Raw genomic sequence first — 22331 nt, 5'->3', positions numbered from 1 at the left:
AATCAGTTCCCAGTGATTTTGTGTTGATAAGTTTGTGTCCACCGTGACACCCTACCTTGCAAAAAGCATTTTTAAATTATACACTTTAGATTTTTACCGGGGAATCTAAAAATGCTTTACTGATTAGCAAGAGTAAGAGACAGAAATACGTCACAGCAACAGCTATCTGTACTGCCTGTAGCTCTGATTTTCCCTCACTTTGTTTGGTAGAGTGAAAAGTGTTTTTGTAGATATATTGTATTCCTATGTGTACTGATTTATTGACATTTTTATGCCTGCTGGGCATAATTCTATGGACAATTTTATATGCCTAATTTTACCTTACATTTGTAACCAATCAAGCTTAGTGTTTCACCTCACAGACCATTCATTTATTATTTATTGCAAACTCACTTAGCAGAAAGAGAATAAGAATCACAAAAGAAAAAAGTGGGTTAGTTGAAACACTGTGACATGGAAAAACGATGAACAATTTCTGTTGAATACATACCCTGGTGACTTATGTATATATATTTTTTTACAAAGTCAATTTGATGTTTTTACATTCTTTTTTTCTGCTAATGGATGGCATTTTAGTTTAAAGTTGCTTCTTTGCTACAGAAGGAAGCACTGTTAACATGGGTAATAAGTCAGACTGAGTAAAAATGCCACGTGACTACTGATGCAATCAAAATAGCAGATTTGCAGATTCGATACATAATGACCCTGTTCACTTTATCATTAATTTATTTCAATTGCAAATGCCAATTACAATATTTCATAGAAACAGTTTGGCTTTTATGTGGATAACTGAAATCTCATTTGTTATTTTACTAAAGTAAATGATATGGTAAAAATGCAATTGCTTTAGCTTTAAGCTGTGTGGATGTATCTTCTTTTTGACACCCTACAGTTGTTCTTTTACATTTTTATGGGAAATTCTAAATTGGTACAAATGAAATACGTTTCCTACTGTGAGGAATTAAACAATTAATTAAATCAATTTTGAAACCTTGCCTATTACCATTTTTTTTTTTGCAGGACTTTTCAGACATGCTCTGGCAGCTTTTTATGTTATATGGAAACCAATGACATGAATTAGTTTTGAGCAATATCAAGTATGGTGCATTTTCTTTGAATCTTACTCCAGTTTTTCCTAAAACATTATCACAGGAATACCAGATACTGTACAAATAACTCAAATCAGGGAAACTGACTTCACGTTACATTAATAGTTAACCGGCGTTAGCTTCCCTGACTTTAATATATGAAAAAAACAACATCCATTAGGGCCGACATCTGCATATGGCTAATGCAGCATCAGCCAGCCATTGCCAAACCAATTGCTTCCATAGTCAACTCTATCCTGTCTGCAGGCCATATCCTAAGACCTGGAAAACTGCCAGAGTTGATCCAATCTTCAAAAGTGGGGACAAAAACACTGTCTCAAACTACAGGCCAATCTCACTTTTCCCAATTCTATCCAAAGTCATGGAAAAATGTGTCCACTCCCAATTAAGCGATTACTACACCAAGACAAATTTCCCTAGGCAATTCCAATCTGGCTTTCGTCCCAAACACTCCACCGTAACTACCCTGCTAAAAGTTTGCAATGAAATCCAGTGTGGAATGGAACGGGGACAACTCACTGGTGCAGTATTCCTAGATTTTGCAAAGGCTTTTGATACAGTTGATCATGCTATCCTGTTTAACAAACTCCAGAGCTCTGGAATAGGGAAGCATGCTTTAAACTGGTTTCAGTCCTACCTATCAGGAAGATCCCAACATGTGTCCATCTCAGGCTCTAACTCCAACCCCCTGGATATCACCTGAGGTGTCTCGCAAGGCTCTGTTCTGGGGCCCCAACTCTTCTCAGTGTTCATTAATGATCTTCCCACAGCTTGTAAGGAAGCCTCAATACACATGTATGCAGATGACACAATCCTATATGCACACAGCCATAGCCTCTCTGACCTTCAACACATACTTCAGTCTGACGTTTTGAGACTCGAAAACTGGATTTCCCAAAACAAACTGTTTTTAAACACTGACAAGACTGTAACAATGGTATTTGGGACCAAGACTAAATTTTTTAAAGCTTCCAGCGACTGAGCTTCTGATTAGAACCAATGCTAATACCACCCTAACCCCTGTCACTAGTTTTAAATACCTGGGCTTATGGTTTGACTCCCACTTAACATTCGGAATGCACATTGATACCCCGACAACCAAGACCTATGCCAAACTAGGGGTACTTTACAGGAACAAATCCTCCCTAAGTCTCCTAGTCAGAAAGCGTATTGCACAGCAGATGCTAATGCCAATTATTGACTATGGTGACATAGTATGTGGCTCGGCAACACAAACCCACCTTAGCAAACTTGACACCCTCAACAATTCAATTTGTCGTTTTGTTCTCCAATGCAACTACAACACACATCACTGTGAAATGCTCAAAGAACTAGATTGGTCATCACTAGAGTCTAGGCGCAAAGTTCACATTTCCTGTCTTGCCTTTAAATTCTTTATGGGCAAGCTAGCCAGCTATCTGAACAAGCTCCTCACCCCTACCACATGCAGCACTTATCACCTGAGATCAGACTCCTAAAGACTGTTCATGGTCCCAAGGCTCAACAAAGTATACGGCCGTTCCTCCTTCTCTTACCGTGCACCCCAAAACTGGAACAACCTACCAGATACTCTCACATCCACCGCCAGTTTAAGTTCTTTCAAATCTAAGGCTGTCTCACATTTTAATCTGGTCTGTAACTGTTTCATACGCCCATAATATATATTTTCTTTAACTGTGCATGCAATGTCTTGTATATAATGTATACCCTGTTCATTTATGTAACTGTATTTGTAACCATGTATTATTTGTCTTAACTCTGTGCCCAGGACATACTTGAAAATGAGAGGTAACTCTCAATGTATTACTTCATGGTAAAATATTTTATAAATAAATAAAGATAAAAAACCCTGGTACTAATTGCCAACAACACCGACTTACGTTAGCCATATAGTAGGCTAAAGAGAATGCCAGGTATATATTGCAAAGCAATATGTACTTTGCATCTACTGTACCTTCCCAATAAAAAATAATTAATTAACCACTTAGAAGCCATGGTGACCATGAGGGCATGCATTTTGAATTCCATCATTGTCACCGAGGTAGCCAAGAAGTTAATATAAGCACCCTATCTACCTTACTATTGTATGCCGTACATTGTCATAGCTGTACTATTGTCATAGCTGGACAACCCCCTTTAAACTCCCTGGGCAGCCTAACCTCCCTACCCTGGGCACATACCCCAATAACAAACCACCTCTACTCCCACCCCACAGACAAACCTATCCCCCTGGACTGTCCATTAGCCCTGCTAGCAAAAGGTGACAATTACCATATGGGGAATAGGTTTATTGGGGGGTGGGGTTGGTTATGGGAGTAGGTACCATAGAAAGGGAGGTTAGGTCACTCAGGAGGGTTAAGTGGTTCGGTGTTTATGCCATATCGGTAGTACCGCTATGACATACAATGGGTAGTAGGTAGTTAGGGTTATTCTACTAATCCTTTTATTACCTTACTTGCCTTGAAGGTATGCATCCACTTAGGCTTCAAAGGGGTTACAACACAGGTCTTGGCAACATTTGTTGGCTTAGTACAGAGTATTGACTAAATCGCTTCCGCAACACAGGAAGCCAAATTCACCCACTTCAGAAAACTTCCCAAGCCAAAACATTTTCTGCAACCTGGCATTAGGTGTTGGAAGCACCTTACAGCAGGTATAACCTAAAATAACATAGTGTTAAAGTCCGCATTAACGTTAACGGCCTGCTGTAGATATGCATTCAGGTGGTCCACACCTCTTTAGCCTATCATTAGCACCAACATCCATTATAGTTTGTTACAGCTTGGAAGATACCCCTGGTGGCGCAATACATACAGTATAATGTAATATGTTCTTCACAGTACATGCACAGAGTATACAGTATGTTTAAAGGCAGGGTTAACCATTATTAAATGTTCCTGTAGAATCAGGTCAACTTTGTAGAAAGCAAAGATCCAGATCCAAAGAGGTTGTTATTGATGTAGTGAGATGTTAAGCTTAGTTAACATCTCATTAAGTGCAAACATGTATCTTTGAAGCTCACTAACGCAGTGTTAAATGCTGTTTTCAGACAGAAACAGCATTGCATTAACTGTAATGACTAATGATAGGCACAAGACGAGTTCCCTCTAACAATGCCTATCCACAGAGCTCCATTATAGGGAACGCAGGGGTATAGTGAATGCAGGAAGCAGTTAGTTAGGTTATAGTTAAAGGTGGTGTTACTCCCATCCAGACAGATATTGGGGGGCGGTGGAGAGAGAGGGAGAGTGATATGATAAAGCTGTGAATAACAACACAAGTCTGAGGATATGTTTGGCAGAATGACAAATAAGTTTATTTCCTTGTGCGGTGCACACGCAGAGGAGGGTTTCAAAATAAAACTCGCCCAAAGACATGGTAGCATACAGGCCTATTTATACACAAAATACTAAACCCACGCCCCCTCTACAAGGTTGCGTGTCGTCACTACGTAAACAAAATATGAACATGAACACATCGAGTTAATAATATTATTATGGGATGCATAAATGAAATGATTCAGCAATATTCCTTATACTAGCCGGTGACTTTTACTCTACATACAGAACTCATGGCCCCCCCCTCGGACAGTGCCTATCTGTCTCGTATTTTCATAACATTGGCACTGTGCTCTTCTTCTCAAGGTTTTGTCAGTTAGCTGCTTGGTTTATTCTCACTTGAAAGTTGAAAGCAAAAACCTCATTCAAAAACGTCCATCTCATAACCCGTTCACTCAGACAAAACCTAAGATGGATGCTGACTTAAAATGGTTGCATAGATCCCAGTGCTGTTATGTCAGACCCCCCCCCCCTTACGTCATATTCTCACTTTGTCAGATAGATAGTAAGAGAGAGAGATCAGGGGAGGGAGGAGGGGGAGAAGGAGAGAGGCTCCCATGTGCTACTATGTATAGTTCACCCCAAACACACCTTTAAGCAACATACAGATACAGTATAACTGCCTGTTGTCTACCGCATCATGGGACAAAAGCATGGCCATCTCTGCGAAAACTTAGTGAGATGGTACATAGAAGGCTGTATTGCCCATCGGATTAACACAGCGGGGGTCCATTCTTTTGAATGGGACATGCGCTGTGTGAATCCTACTGGATTCCACCTGTCTGAAAGAGACGCGCAGTAAGAGATAGACTGAATCAGTCACTCTACCTGCGCGCCTCTAACAGGCGATCGCAGGGATTTTATTTTATTTTAATAATACAGTATTGTAGCAGGGGGTCTCTGGAGTGGAACCCCACTGATTTCAGCTCCAGGGACCCCCTGATTCCTGGGTTACATGTCCTGTTATCTCTCTTGTTTGCTCTTTCCCCCCCTCGCTCTCTGTCTCTTCCCCCTTTCCTTCCCCTCTCTCTCTCTTCCCCTGCCTTTCCCTTACCCTCTCTCCTCTCTCAATACCCACTCCTCTCACTCACTCTCCTCCTCCTCACTCTCTCACTCTCCCCATCCTACCTCACTCAATCCCCCTTCCTATTCTCTCTCAATTCCCCACTCACAATTCCTCCCACCCTCTACAAATCTCCCCCCACACAAATCCTCCTACTATCCCCGTCCATACAGAATTATTTCTCCAACCTCCACACACAATTCATCCTCCCATCCCTCTACAAACAAATCTTCCTCTCCCCCTTTCCACAAACAGATACTCTCCTCCCTCCCCCCCCCCCAAAAAAATAATACCTTGGTATTCGCAGTTACCCAATGGATACTCCAGAGATTCATCTCATGCCGGCCCATGCACCCGCCCATGCAGAAGTGGACCTTCCCCACTTCTGCATCAGCAGCAAGGCCCCAACTATCTTCTGTTCCAGCTGCAGATGCCAGCAGGCAGCGTTAAAATATACTGGTGCAACAGCGTTTAAAGATACCAGTGGGACAAAATACCAGTGTAACAGGGTGAAAAGATGCTTGTGGACCAGTGCGCATACCATCACGTGCCACCAAGTTGGCCACCCATTATCTGTAGTATACCTATTTATTTCCAGTTCGGTTATCAATGTTAGTTAACATTGTTGTATATTATCTACTTTGGTGGGCAGAGAGTATTATATCATGTCTGACTTGTCTCACTAAACCAGCATGTCTACAACAGCTAGTCAGTACCAACTATAGAATCTTTCCCAGTCCTATACTGAGTATGTACCCAAAGGATTTCAGTGGACCACTTTAACACCAAATAATTAATTGACCCAATCAACCACTGCTATTTTGTTATCATATTATTGTGTATTGGATAGTGTGTGGAATTCTAAGGAACTTATTATATTGACTAATCCTGTGACGTTGGTTTTTAATTAAATTAACACTTTTTTTTTCATAAATGGGGCCATTTTGCTAAAAAATAAAAAAAAGTTATAATAGTGAAAAAATGTTCAAACTAAGAAACCATACATTTGGCACATCTCAGATGTGTGAAATGTGTAGCAACGTCTGTGTAACCTTTGCTTGGGAACTTTGTACACTTTCAGTTTTCGACTGAAATTCCCTATTGACTTTAGCCACTTTGATAAGCATTGAATTGCCGTGTTGGTGCAATTCTACTGGATGTTGTCTGGAGCTTTGACTACAAAAAAATAAAACATACACACCAAAAAAATTGCATCTGCAATTCAATTTTATTCTCTAGTATCAGAGTCCTTGACAAATTATTAAATAAATTATTGTGGAATGGCAAGCAACATTAGCTTTTATAAACTGGCCTTGGGTGGACTTACTGTAATGTGACTGAATTTAGATTGTAACTTATCATTATTTAGCATTAGGCATTGCATGGTCATTTTATAGCAACACATAACCCTTCCAAATTGTTCTAAATTAGAATGAAATATTTCCCTTGATTTTTTTACCAAAAGAATTGCTCAGTTTAAATTGCAATAAAAGGAAATAAAACAAATCGAGTTGCAAATAAATTACATGTTCATCCTAATCCAAACTTTCAAACACTAATTTCGTCCATTCTGTGTTGTAAAATTAAACAGCAAAAGCATTTTTTTGCCATGCTGGCTCCAAAATAGCAACACTTTTATTAGTACAGAATATCAACAAAGTCATACAATTTTCAAACCGGAAAACATCAGACAGAAAGAATGTTGCACATACTAAGACAATTAATTACTTTGCAAAGAAAATAATAATAGTTTTCAGGAAAACCCTGTTTGGGGTAATATTTGTGGCATGCAACGATGAATATTTTAAAAGTGTGCCAACAGAAGCGCTAACCAGTAATTCTAATATAAACGTATCTTTAAAAGGTATGCGTGTATATAAGCATGTATGTATGTATATATATATATATATATATATATATATATATATATATATATATATATATATATATATATATATATATACATACATACATGCTTATATACACGCATACCTTTTAAAGATACGTTTATATTAGAATTACTGGTTAGCGCTTCTGTTGGCACACTTTTAAAATATTCATCGTTGCATGCCACAAATATTACCCCAAACAGGGTTTTCCTGAAAACTATTATTATTTTCTTTGCAAAGTAATTAATATATATATATATAATTATTAAGGTTATGGCGGGTAAAAAAAGTGTCAAAAACCCTCCACAGTAAAGCATATAGCAACTGTAAATATTACAGTATTCTCATTTGCATGTCTTAGACAGGTCTGCAACCCTGTCTTTCCCCATTATCGCCCAGCACACAGCGTTTCTACTGCAGCAAGGGATTCTGGGAAATGACATGCAAATGAGCACACAGTGCCACCTTTTGACTCAAGCTCGTATTACACAAGCAAATCCTCAAGCCAATGCATACTGTTTTAAACACAGCTTTTAGACAAAGGCTTGGATGAGATGCAAAGCCAGTAAACCAGTGGGTTTGTATTATGTTTTGTTCCTGCACAAATGTATAATGTTGGTGTTAGAGTTATATTCATCATATGAAGCCCTTCAGGTAATTTAACCATGTATCATGCAGTGATGTGCTCAATATATGCGATGTCAGTATATCTTTTTTTCTATGGTGTATAGTTCATTTAGTGGTGTAATAGCGCTGGTAGTTTTACGTAGTGCTTTACAGAGACATTTTGCAGGCACAAGTCCCTGCCCCGTGGAGCTTACAATCTATGTCTATTTGGTGCCTGAGGCACAGGGAGATAAAGTAACTTTCCCAAGGTCACAAGGAGCTGACACCGGGACTGGAACCAGGCTCCCCTGCTTCAAACTCAGTGTCAGTCAGTGACTTTTACTCACTGAGCCACATGTGATACATGTGTTTATTTTTCAGGTTTATTATTCAGGTTGCTATTTGCAATATGTTTATATGACCGGCTGGTCTTGAGCTAATTGGGTACTTAGTCCCCTATGAGCTCTTAGTTATATTGTGCCTGATTTTTACTGTTTCTTACCGTGTATCTTTATATTTAGTAAGTATTTAATTCAGGAGGAGCAGGGGCAGTTTGAGTGTTGTCTTATGACAAAACTCCGATAAGTTGCTTTAAAAGTGCCAAGTGCTTTTAGAACGTGATATTGCGCTCAGCGCGATTCACTGAGCAGTGATAACAGGGAGTTTGCTCTCTTAAACTGGCTTTTTCAAGAAATGTTTCTAAGTCCCAAAAAACTCGTACTATCAGCTAATTGTGCTGATTTCTGCCATTCCGCGCGATTTTCATAGCTACGATAAGTGATCATGCTTTAAAAACGTGCAAGAAAAAGCAAGCAAGCCAAAGGCAGGCGCTCATTTTATATGTATTTGGTAGTGTGTGTGTGTGGGGGGGGAGAGAGAGAGAATAGGGGGAGACAATGGGAGAGGGTGAGAGAAAATGGGGGGGAAGTAGAGAGAGAATGAGGACAGGGCCGCCAACAGGCCCGGTGAGTCTCTGTCTCTCTCTCTCTCTCTCTCTCTCTCTCTCTCTCTCTCTCTCTCTCTCTCTCTCTCTCTCTCTCTCTCTCTCTCTCTCTCTCTCTCTCTCTCTCTCTCTCTCTCCCCATTTAAAATACATTAATCACAATAAATAAAATAAATACATCTTGCACTCACCGTTGCCCGTCTGCCACAATGAAGGCCATCCTCATCTTCATCACCATCCATGCCCTCGGGTGCTGCAAAACATACACTTACAACTCAGGGAAGAAAGGATTGCTCAACACAGGGGAAATTACATGACCATGTGGTCAGAAGAAAGACTGTGCATGGGAAAAGTCCTCCTCGAGCGACTGAAGAGTGCTGAGCTCAAGCACCTTCTAGAGGAGACATTACTGACCTAGAAAAAGGGCTCCAAACCCAGCGGGACTGAGGGTTCTTGTTCCCCATCCACTCTCATTTGAGCTGCAGGGATATATCTAGTTAGAGTGGAAGGATGGGCTTTGGCCGTGGTAAAGGAACAGGAGCAATAAAGCAAGGATTTAATTTCACCCTAATTGGTCTCCATTAAATACCTTTGCACACATCTCTTACAGTCTACAATCTACCATATAGATGTTTGCCTATGAAGGAGTATTCTCAAATTTGAAAAACAAAAATGTACAGTGGTGAATGCAGGTACCTGCCCAGTGGCCACCGCATGGGTGTACGCTGCTCAGATATGGGAGTACACCATCACCTGGAACAGAGCCTGACAGGTAAGGAATACCTCCCTGCCAAACGCTGCTTTCAGGGCTTATAAAAAGTCAGTTTGGCTAATGCCAAGAGAAGGTTGATGAGGAGGTCCCTGGACCTATTTTTCTGGGATTCTGGGCGTTCAAAAATAAAAATATGCAGGGAGAAGGGCAACCAGAACTGCAGGAGGAGGCCCCTCAAGAGTGAAAAGAGGGGCTGCAGTCTTGGAATGAAAAATAAATGTGAAACACATACTCCCTTGTGCCGCAAAATTGGCAAGCAGCAGGGGAGTTCGTGAAATGGGCTAGGTACTCTCCTGTGCTCTTTGCACCATGGAGGATTCTCTAACTCAGATCCCCAGTGGGTTGGGAAACCCACTCTCGATAGAGTTCCCTCAAGTGGGGCCTCTCACCCTCGTTTGTTGGTAGTAATCGCATCCATGTAGTATCAGGGCGGGTGACGAGTGTGAGGTAGTGCACTGTATGGAGCATGAGAAAGTACAGCCCCTTCCTCAGCATGCCGGGAAAGCATGCCAAGGGTTTATCCCCCACATATACATCTGGAAGTGGGGGTTTGGGAAGGTGGATATGGCACTCTAGTTTGCCATACCTCCTCAGGTAGGTGTGTGAGTCGGTGGACATGGCATCCTTAATCTCCCGGAGTAAATGACATGGAACTCTTGGGGTGGTATAGCCCATGAATCCCATGGTCACTTCGGCCTCCTTCCATTCCGAATGTTCGTAGTCATCCGAGCCTGGCAAAAGGGGCGAATGATGCTTAATGATGCTGGATTATACAGCAGGGGCTTGGTTAGGTCGTCCTCCCCAACAGCAACTCCTTGTCTAGACATGGAGACACTGCTCCAGGCCTTGAGGGGTTCCTGGTAGTTTACCGGCAACACTGAGGGGTCTCTCCCAAACCCCTCAGACGATGAGAAACAGTTGCCGATCATACCCCATATTGCACAGCTGGTGAAGGACGACACTAGGTTAACTACTGTACATGGCAAGGTATATCACTGGAAAAACACACAACGACCAATAGGTACAGTAGATATCAGACACAAAGATACAGTTATATGACGCGGCAGCAGCCTGTAGAATCATCACCGTTGGAATCATCTTCTTCATGGAATGGACTGCACAAAGACCCTTAACTCCTTAGGCAACATACAGCTGTCAACCACAAAAGAAAAACAAGTTGTGACAAAAAAACAAAAAACGGACAGGAACAATTGTCAACACCATGAGCAAACTACAGTAAAGGACAATCGGTGGTAAATATATCATCAGTTAGTCTAACTAAATTTCACCTCAGGGTATTTGAGAAAGGACTGGGGTTTGTACGTACATCTAATCGTGAAATATTTGACTGTTCAATCCTTTTGTAAGAATGTACTACTGTATATGGTATAGGTAACTGTCATGGCAAATGCACTTTCTGTCCACTAACCACTAACGCAACACTTATTGCATTTACCAATTTAGTGACTAGGTATGTACAATTCCTAGATGGAACACAGAGTAAATCTACCAATTTTAATAAAACAATTAGGGCCTCATTCGGAAAGCCTCGATAAGGCCCTTATCGAGCACTTATCGACCAAAATGGCTACTCGTATTCAGTAAGCCTCGATAAGTGCTCGATAACGGCCTGTATCGATGCAAAATCTTATGATCAAAAGAAAATTGCCAATTGAGCGGCGATCAGCCGCTTATCGACCATTTTCGGAAGGATCATAAACTCGCGTGATTCTAGTACCCGCGAGTCGGCTGTCGCCGCCTATCGCAGCCCTAAAAGGCGAGCTTCTCCCCAAATCCAATTCACCTCAAAATTTAGGTAAATTGGTGGGGAGATGCCTGGATGAGCTGAGATGTGTTGGGACTTAGAAAAAATCAGGCCCTTTTCCTGCCTCGGATTGATGCCGGGGGTCTCCAGAGCTGATAGCCATTAATATAAGCACCGGCGTCCCCCGGCATACATCCGATGCAGGAAAAATGCATTTACAGCAACTTCATTACCTTAGCGGCTAACCGCTAAGGCAATGAAGGGGTTAAACACCCATGCCAGGCTTACTGTGGCTAGCAAGGGTGGGTGAAGGGGGAATTTGGCCCTTAGTGGCTTTTTAGGCCTTGCGGGGAGGGGTTGCGGGGGGACTTAACCCCTTCATTACCTTATCGGTTAATACCGCTAAGGTAATAAAGGGGTAAACCCAACCGCTACCCACCCGCAAGGTCTAGACACCCATCCTTAGGGCTAATACCCCCTTCACCTATCCATGAGGCCTAAGCACCCACCCCCGACTGACTAGACCCACCCTGTACCCATTGAGTAGTATAGTGGTACATCATACCCATATAATAATAATATGGGCATGATAAGCCTCTACAGCACTCAATGGGCACCCTAATCTACAATACAATTACTCCAACATTAATGTATTTAAATAGTAAAATAGAAAGAAAGAAATTCTAACAATATCTGAACTAACCATAAAACACATTAGCTAACATAATATAACATTAAGTACAAACGAACGCCAATTGCAAACCTTTTATTACATTAAGCATGAACAATGCACAAGCTAATCCAATGAATACAAGCAATAACAACATCAACAATTAATTAATTAAACCATTAACCAATCAAAACAATTAATTCCTAAAACAACTCCGAATTATTTTAAAAGTAACCAATCCAACCACATTATTACTAAATCAACTCAAAATTAATAGTAACACTAACCAATCAAACCAATTAATTACTACAACATTCATGAATTAATGTAAACATTAAAATACAAAGAAATAAATTCAAACAATATCTGAAATAACCATAAAATGCATTAGCTAACATAATACAACATAAACTAAAAACGCATACCAATCGCAAACATTGTATTACCATTAAGCAGGAAAAAAATCAAACAATGACATCCACATAAGAAACTGAAATTAAAAAAACCAACAGCAATACCAAGCCAGAAATGCCCCCCAAATATTGTCATAATAATGTATTAATCTGTACCCTAAAGTGGTACAGATTAATATATTATCAGTCAATGTGCCTCCCCCAAAAAAACAAAAACACATCCAATGAAAAAACCTGTAAAAAAAGACATTTACAAACATTCAATATATTACTTACCATTAGAAGCGGTGGCCCTCCGACTCCCGGGGAAACAGAAAGCTCACGTACCTTGGAGGCCTCCATCAGCATCCGATGCCATCCGCCATGAAGATCCAGATCAGGTACCCAAATCTTTTTTTTTTTCTTTCTTTAATCACCTTCTTCTATCTTCATCTGCCACCATTTCTTGATCTTCTTTATCTTCTATCTTCATCTGTCAATCCAAAAAGCCACATGGTAAATCCCAACCGATGTTGTCTCATCATCTTCTTGGGCTCAAATGAGGCGTCACAGCCTTAAATAGGGCTTGTGACATCACATTTAGCCTCAAAAGGGTTAACAGCCACCTGATTGCATGTTAAAACCATGTTCCGACTTTAATTGTTTTTTTTTAAAATTACGTCACTTAAAGGGAATGATGCCAGCCAATCAGAATGGCTGTGCTTCATTTGCCTTTAAGATAACGTCACTAAATCCAAGATGGCCGGTGTCACATGGTATTTCAGCTAATCAGAGTGTGGCATTGGTCACGTGACCGGGACATTTCCTTGCATAGGAGATACCGGCACCCCATAAAGGTGCCTGTATCTCAGGAAGCAAGGGGTCCCTGGACCTGAAACCAACGCGGTTCAGCTCCGGAGACCCCCTGCATATCTACACTATGAAAGAAATTTATACTAAAATAAATAATTTTCGGGCGACATTTCCGCTATGAGAGGCGGCTCTCTCAGAGCCACTCTCTCTGCAGCAGAAATGAATCGCCGGTTTAGGCCTTTTCAGAGGCTCGATGCTCCCGCTGGCAGCAACGCGCCCGTTTTGGAAATTTTGCTATCACAGGTAATCGAGGCTTTCTGAATACCGTGATAGCAACACCCAAAAAAACGGCATTTTAAATGCCCTGGCGATAATTTTTATCAACCTTCTCTGAATGAGGCCCTTAAAGAACAGGAACCAAATAAGAACATTATCATCAAACCTGACAAGAGAGGCTCAATAGTGCTTATGGACAGATGGGCCTACAATAACAAAATCATGCAACAACTCACTGACCGCATCCACTGTCGCATATGCCTACTTATTCAGTTTTTAACTTACAGTACAAAAAAATCATCTCTAATGTAGTGAAACAGGTACACAAAACATCATAACAACAAAACAGAGGAATTTCTTAATTTCTAAACATCCAATTAAACCAGTCCTGTATATATTACCAAAAGCATTCAAACACCCACAGGCATGCCCATTGTTTTCAAGCCGCTGGCAATTTTTGTTGATACATTCTTGCAAATTTGGTACAGAAAACTACTTCATACATTAAAGATACTACAGACTTTCTCTGAACTTGGGAATAAATTCAAATTCTAGATGGCAAAACATTACAATGTACTCTGGTCATCCAGAGCTTATATACAGTCATCCCACATACTGAGGGTATACAGGCCACATAACTGGAATCCAGTACATTGCCTGCACAACTGATACTGTAGAGTGTGTGTCTGTTCCTAAAGATAGCTCTAACACAGAATTACTTTACAGTGGATACCCCCAAAAATTCTATGAACAGGGCACAGCCATGGGGGCCAATATGGCCCCATTATTTGCCAATATATTTATGGCAAATTGTGAGAGTAACCATACTGCACCTCAATACACACATCATGGAGCGGTCTGGCACCAGTACTGTATATGGATGATATGTTTGTGGTTTGGAAGGGAAACAGCAGGGCATTTATTCAGTTTATATAACATTTAAATACATGTCACCTTGACATAAAATTCACAGCAGAAAGTGATAACATCACTGCAAATTTTCTGGATGTCAAAATATCACTGTAGAACAAAAGCATTAAAACTAATGTGTATACAAAAATGACAGATTGCAACAGTTTACTGCACGCAAACAGTTTTCACCACCATGAATTAAAAACAGTGCTGTCATACAGCCAAATGATCAGAGTAAAGAGGATTGTCAGTAACCATGACATTCTAAAAACAAGATTAAACAAATAAAAGGAAAATTTGCAGAAAGGGGATATGGTAATTAATAATAATAATAATAGTTTGTTCTTGTATTACACTGCTAATTTTATGTAGCACTTTACAGAGACATTTTGCAGACACAGTCCCTGCCCCGCAGAACTGCAATCTATGTTTTTGGTGCCTGAGGCACAGGGAGATAAGGTGACTTGCCCAATGTTACAAGGAGCTGACACTGGGAATGGGACCAGGTTCCCTTGCTTCAAACTCAGTGCCAGAATCAGTGTCTTTACTCACTGAGCCGTTCCTTCCTCCCACAAGGCCTGTAATATAGAGCGCGGTGTTGCGCACGGCCGTGAGCGGTGAACAGCAGACCAGAGAAAGTACAAGAGAATTGTATTTTCACGCTGTCGCCACACCACGTGACGCTATAAATCAATCACAGTGTGGCCTAGCCTGTGACGTCATAGCCACTCCCCCTAGCCTCATGCATCACCGCTCGCCCTCTACAAACAAAACACCCCGCCACTTGCACGCGCAACACCACACGCGCACTAGCGCGCACTATATTACAAGCTTAAGAAACCATTAGACCAGGCAGTGACACGCAGATCAGAAATCTAGAAGAGATCTTTTTAATTACAACCCAAGGCCAGCAAAAAATGGTATCCTATTTGTGCACACATACAACTCCCACTCCAAACGAGTACATAAAATTGTCTTAAAATATTGGCCGATCCTACAGGACGACCCGCATGTGGGACAGCACTTTAATGAAAATCCAATATTTGCATATGCTGTAAAAGAGAATGTCACATGAAAGATGTGGTAGTTAAAGCAGACATGAGTATAGCATCATGTTAAAACATTTTTACAGTCATCGACTCATCGTAGCTTTCCATGTGTTAGCTGCTCACCATACAACAGGATAATTCATGGGAACTCTTTCGTACATCCACATGCAGAAAATAAATGTAGTATTAAGCGTTTTTTTTTTCATTCCTAAGCACCAACATAATATACCTATTAAAATGCCCTTGAGGGCTAATAGATGTAGGTAAAACTATTTAAAGCTTAAAAGATTGTGTGTTACAACACAAGACCAATATTAGGTATCCAGAAAGTGATCATCTGTGGCACGATACTTTAGACTTCTGGGACCTAATCCTGCATAATTTAGGTACCAAGTGTTCGATCAGGTGGCATTGGGTGCCAGAGGTGTGATGGGGAAAGACGCGTATTACAGCGTGAAGCAAAATTGACCTACACATTAGATTGTGTGACTCCCAGATGTCTTAATGAGAGGTTGGAACTCCATTGGTTTCTTTAAATTGCTGTGTCATTGGCGTGTCCTTTTTGTGCAGGTGGAGGAGGACTACAACTAAAATTGGAATACAATATAGGTAAAAAGTACAATTCACCTTTTTTTTTGTTCCCCGTGCCTGCCAGGGATCACATGCCTCATACTTCATGTATACAGTATACTGTATATGCAACGATTCCCTTCGATATTACAATTCACTTCTTCCTTTGAATTCTATAAACAAGATATGATGGAATACAATTTATATTGTATGTATAATCTATATGAATGATCTGGAACAGAATAGGCACTTCAACAGATTTAATTTGCTTGATGACTATACAGTTGGCTTCTCCATTTTGGCTTTATTTTTGTTAAATAAATCATGACACGGTGTAATATGTCATGTGTTGTTGTTCATCTGAGGTTGTATTTACCTAATTTTAAGACCTGCTAAGGAACAGATGATTGTTATTATGTCCTGATATGTTAAACCATAGAATTCAAAGAGGGTGTACTTTCTTTTTAACACAACTTTACATAACATGTATCCTTTTAATCCATGGTCTGGAGCAGGCACAACAATACAATTTTGAGGTGTTTCTGGAAACTTTTTAACACCTGGAGGAAAATGTTTAACCCAATATGGAAAAAATAAATAAAAAAAGATTACCCTCAATAGGGAAGGTGGCTGGGGCTCAAATAGGTGGGATTCACTAAAAAGGAAAGCAATTGTTGAAAATCCAGAATCCTTTCCCCGATTAAGCCAGTTACGGTGAAACGTACATAGGGTATGTCTGACGTCACCACCACGTGACGTCGCTTCATGGGAGAGGTGTGGGCTTGTGTTCCGTCTGAGTGCTTCGTAGACTGCGTCCGTGGGCAGCAACAGCACTCAGACTTAAGGTTATGCCTAACCTGTATTCAACCACCTAGAGTTTTTCTATCCTACCTGTCAGACATATCAAGTAATGGTGGGGCTGCCAGAGATACACCCATATAGGGCAGCTCCCTCAGCCTGTAGTGCTGCAGCTACCACAACAGCAGCTTTTATGTGGGGGGTCTTTCGGAGTACTCCTACTTACCTGAAGGGCTATCATTACATGTGCTAACTTGGATTAGTAATCAGCCATTACAGTATCTAGTGCTATTTACTTTATCCAGCTGTGACAGGCTCTATGGTTTTCACTAGCACCCCTGTGCCTGCCACAGTGATATCTTTTTCTCTGGCAGTACTCTGGGTGCATACTCCTACCAAACTACTATCACTACTAGTAGTTTGGTGGTAAGGTGTCCCTATATAGGGCTCCCCTTACATGGTGGATCATTATTGTGTTAATTCAGGCTACAACCTGTCTTTTCAGGACACTACATAGGCATGACCTACACCATCCAAGTGTTATACTATGTCTAGTAACAGGTATATATAAATCACTGTAATACTAGTACTTTAGTCCCACACCTCTTCGGTTCTTTTAATTGATTTTATTAGTTTTGTGTCTTGTATATGTGGTTTCCAAACAGTTTTATTTTAGTTGACCTCAATAAAGATTATGTTTTAATTAGGGTGTTCATCTTCGTGCCACACTAAAGGGATTCTTTTCTATCTTCGTTTGTCCTTTCAATAATATAATGCAATTAGAAAAAGAGGCTGAAGAAAAACCCTTATGCAAGACTTGACTGAGTAAGTGTACTCTTAGAGGATTTAGCATTGAACTGCGGTCAAATGACCATATGTACATTCAAACGCATAGACATCACACCTCCAGTACAGAATATAAGTCCAGCAATAATTGGAGTTATACTCACACTTGAATGAATAAGTGTTCTGTGTCACTCCCTAGTGAGAAGCACAACCACAGGGGTTTCTTAACTTCAGTTTGCAGGGTTATTCTTCACTTGCAGGGTAGAATATCCTTGAAGTTGAATCCTCTAAGTGCCTCTGTGTGCAAAAGACATTGAGAGAGATACTAATAGAACAAACAAGGCATCTAGCCCTGAAAAAACGATGCACCACAAAGTTCAAAAAAACAAAAGGGAGAGAATAAAAAACGATTTTATGTGCCAAATAGAGGATTACACTGACATGTTTCGCCAACAAATGGCTTAATCAAAGTGCATCGCTTTTTTGAATTGTGTGTGGTGCATCATTTTTTCAGGGCTAGATGCCTTGTTTGTTCTATTAACCCAGCATGGGCAATATAAAATACTAGTGGATATCTGTCCTAGAAAAGGATTTAACTTTTGTTTTATATATTTGTTATATGTATGATTAAAGACCTGAGTATAATACATATACAGGTATATCTCTCAGTTGACCCTAGAGGAGAGAGGGGAGAGAGAGGAGAGGGAGAGAGAGTCCGGAAATAATTGGACACTGACACCATTTTCAGAATTTTGGCTCTGAACACCACCACAATGGATTTTAAATTAAACAACTGAGATGCAATAGAAGTGCAGACTTTCAGCTTTAATTCAAGGGGTTTAACAAAATTACCGTATGAAACGTTTAGGAATTGCAACCATTTGGAAAAATTAACACAATCATTAATAAAATGTTAATTTTTAATAATTTGTCGAGAATCCTTTGCAAGCAATAACAGCTTGAAGTCTGGAACGCATGGAGATCACCAAACGCTGGGTTTCCTCCTTTGTGATGCTTTGCCAGGCCTTCAATGCAGCTGTCTTCAGTTGTTGTTTGTTCGTGGGTCTTTCTGCCTTAAATTTTGTCTTCAGCAAGTGAAATGCATGTTCGATCGGGTTGAGATCAGGTGATTGATTCGGCCATTGCAGAATATTCCACTTCTTTGCCTTAAAAAAACTCCTGGGTTGCTTTCGCAGTATGTTTTGGGTCATTGTCGATCTGTAAAGTGAAGCGCCGTCCAATCAACTTCGCTGAATTTCGCTGAATCTGAGCAGACAATATATCCCTATACACTTCACAATACATCTGGCTGCTTCTTTCTTCTCACATCATCAATAAATACTAGTGTCCCTGTGCCATAGTAAGCAATGCATGCCCATGCCATCACACTGCCTCCACCTCCAGGAGAGGAGGTGACAGAATCAAGAGCCTCTCTTATCAAGAGACTTTCTGGATATATAAACTTGGATCTCTTGCTCCTAAAGGGTTAAACGAAGATATAGATATCTGGTCTCTCTACTGATCATTAACCCTCCCTGTTACTTTGTGTCTCCTTATTATTATTGTTCTCTGTGCTCATTAATATGCTGCATTTCTATCCTGTTTCTCTAACTATGGTATTTTTGTCTTTCAGCATTTGTCCTAAAATATGTTTATTTGGGATTTTTATGCATTCATTTTTTTAACGTTGTTATTTTTATTCAATGTATGTACATGTTTTATGTTTGCATGGCACTTTCCTGCAAGTTCATTGATTGGCTTGGTAATTTGAGAACCCAGCCAATGACTGTGGAATGCTGGATATATAGATATCTGTATTTACCCAGCCATTCACAGTCCCTGAAGAAGTAGCCTTTCGCTACGAAACGCGTTGGATTAACTGCCATACAACTAATTCCAAACTATTTGTGCCGTGCAGAGCACTTATATTTCTCTCGCCGCTGCCTGTCGCCTTCCGGTTTTAGATATCGCCGTACGCCGCTTGGGACTATTCTCCTAACCTCGGAGAGTCCTATACGTCATCAGCGGACGTCTAACATATCTGAGCGACGTACCGGAAGTACGTGAAGTTAGCGTGCGAGACATACAGAGCCCTCCGTACTCCATCACGGGACTGTACATTGGATCCTCCACATGCTGGCACTCGGACGAGTGAAGTGCTACACAGAGCTCCACGGAGGCCATACTGCTGGATGGTTGCTGATGTGCTTCTGCTACTCCAACTGTTTCCACTGAAGAGCCATGCCATGCAGTGATCCAATAGACTCAGCGTATGGTAACCCCACTAACCCAATGCTTGTTTTTTACTAATTGATGTACGCAGAACTTTAAATTTTTATTAGATAAATACGTTTTACATTACTTCACTATGTGCGTTGTGCACCTTGTTTTTGTTTCAATCATCCACCACTGTTGTGTTCCATGGACGTCCAGGCCTTTTTGTGTTGCAGAGCTCACCAGTGCGTTCTTTTTTTCTCAGAATGTACCAAACTGTTGATTTGGCCACTCCTAATGTTCCTGTTATCTCTGATGGATTTTCTTTTTTTTGCAGCATAAGGATGCCCTGTTTCACTTGCATTGAAAACTCTTTTGACCGCATGTTGTGGGTTCACAGCAACAGCTTCCAAATGCGAATGCCACACCTGGAATCACCTCCAGACCTTTTACCTGCTTAATTGATGATGAAATAACTAAGGAATAGCCCACACCTGTCCATGAAATAGCTTTTGAGTCAATTGTCCAATTACTTTTGGTCCCTTGAAAAAGAGGGGGCTACATATTAAAGAGATGTAATTCCTAAACCCTTCCTCCAATTTGGATGTGAATACCCTCAAATTAAAGCTGATAGACAGCACTTTAAGCCCATAATCATTATTTAACTGTAACTTGAATTTATTTTGGTACACAGACAAAATAACAAAACTTGTATCAGTGTCCAATTATTTCCGGACCTTACTATATATATATATATATATATATATATATATATATATATATATATATATATATATATATATATATACAGTATATATATATATATATATATATAGTATATATACCATTTTACTGATGTCAAGATATTGTAGCATATTCCGTTGAAATATTATGTGTTTCTTTGTTTCATTCACACACTCTTTGAGGTCAGTTGTATAATAGCCTGCAGACAGTAGATAAAAAGTGACCCTTCATTATTGTTTTTCTTTCAGAAACTGTATTTTATTTATCCAACTGTGAATAACAATTAAATAAGGTTTATTGCTTTCAAAATAAAAGTTATTTTACACATTTGAGTATTGACCATAACTATTAATGATTGTATGTGTGTAAACATCCTGCTAAATTAGAATCTTCATGCTGTAAACTTTTTTTATTATTTAAAAAAAATACACAAGTCTACAATGTACAGGACACAAAAGCAAAGTTTTTAGTTCTCATGGTAATTAAATGTGTTCATAGTTGCCTACTTTGGGAAACACATTCATAAAGAATTCTATCACTGTAGAATGGTGCAGCACCACCAAGGGGCAAAGTAACAAGATCCATCATGTGTCTGAAAAGTTTACACTCTATTGCTTAGTAGGATAGCATATTGTATCTGTTGTAAAGATGAACCTGTTATTATTGTTGAAAGCAAAATGAAGAGCAGGCACAAGAGCTTAGAGAATGATGTTTCAGAAAGGTGACTCACAAGGGATTTTGATCTCTTCATTCTATAAAATAGACAGACCACTGCTGTCACTGTCAGGCTTACCCTATGAATTGAAAAATAATAGATACAGTACGTACAGAAAATTACATTTCTCTTTTCACTTTTCTCTCTTGAAAATGTGCTTAAAATATTATAATGATTAACACTACCTTTTAAGAAGTAGTTACAGATTCCAAAGAATTTATATTATATATGTATACCAAATTTTATAAAGTGTGATAGCTGTAACACGTAGCTCACCACAAACGAAGCGCGACCGCGGTCCTGAGGTAGGGAATTGGTTAACGCTGACCCACAGCCACGAGGGCGCGCATAGGATGTAGAGTAGTCGTTCAAGCAAGGTCAGGATTACAGATTGGAGAGTAGTTAAGGTACTTGCCAGGTTCAGGAGCGGAGAGTTGCGGATCGTCAGAATGCGTAGCCAGGTTCAGGATTGGAGAGAAGCGGATAGTCAGGGTACGTAACCAGGTTCAGGATAGGAGAATATTGGATCATTGGAGTACTTAGCCAAGGTCAGGACTGGAGACACGAGAATGGTCATACAAGCCGGATCAGGAGTGGAGAGAAGTGGAGTCCAAAGTACTTCCTGGGTTCAGGCAACAAGAGGTTAACAGGCAGGCAAGGACTAAAGAACAAGAATGCAGCAAGGCACGGCGTCACACTGACTATGCTCAGCAAGGTTAGAGAGCAGACTGAAGGTATATAAAGGCGGAGCCTCCAATAGCCTGCCAGGGCGGAACCAGCAAGTAAGTGCTGATAGGCTGCTGGTGCACACAGATGTGCCCTATGATGCAGCCTAATCGGGGATGGGGGTGGAACTGCTCGGGCGCCGTTCTGTGCGCGTCACGGAGGCCAGGGGGCAGGGCTTGGA

Source organism: Ascaphus truei, chromosome 1 (assembly GCF_040206685.1).
Source record: "Ascaphus truei isolate aAscTru1 chromosome 1, aAscTru1.hap1, whole genome shotgun sequence".
Taxonomy (NCBI): Eukaryota; Metazoa; Chordata; class Amphibia; order Anura; family Ascaphidae; genus Ascaphus; species Ascaphus truei.
The sequence above is the reverse complement of the archived record's forward strand: the minus strand, read 5'-3'. Positions refer to the sequence as shown.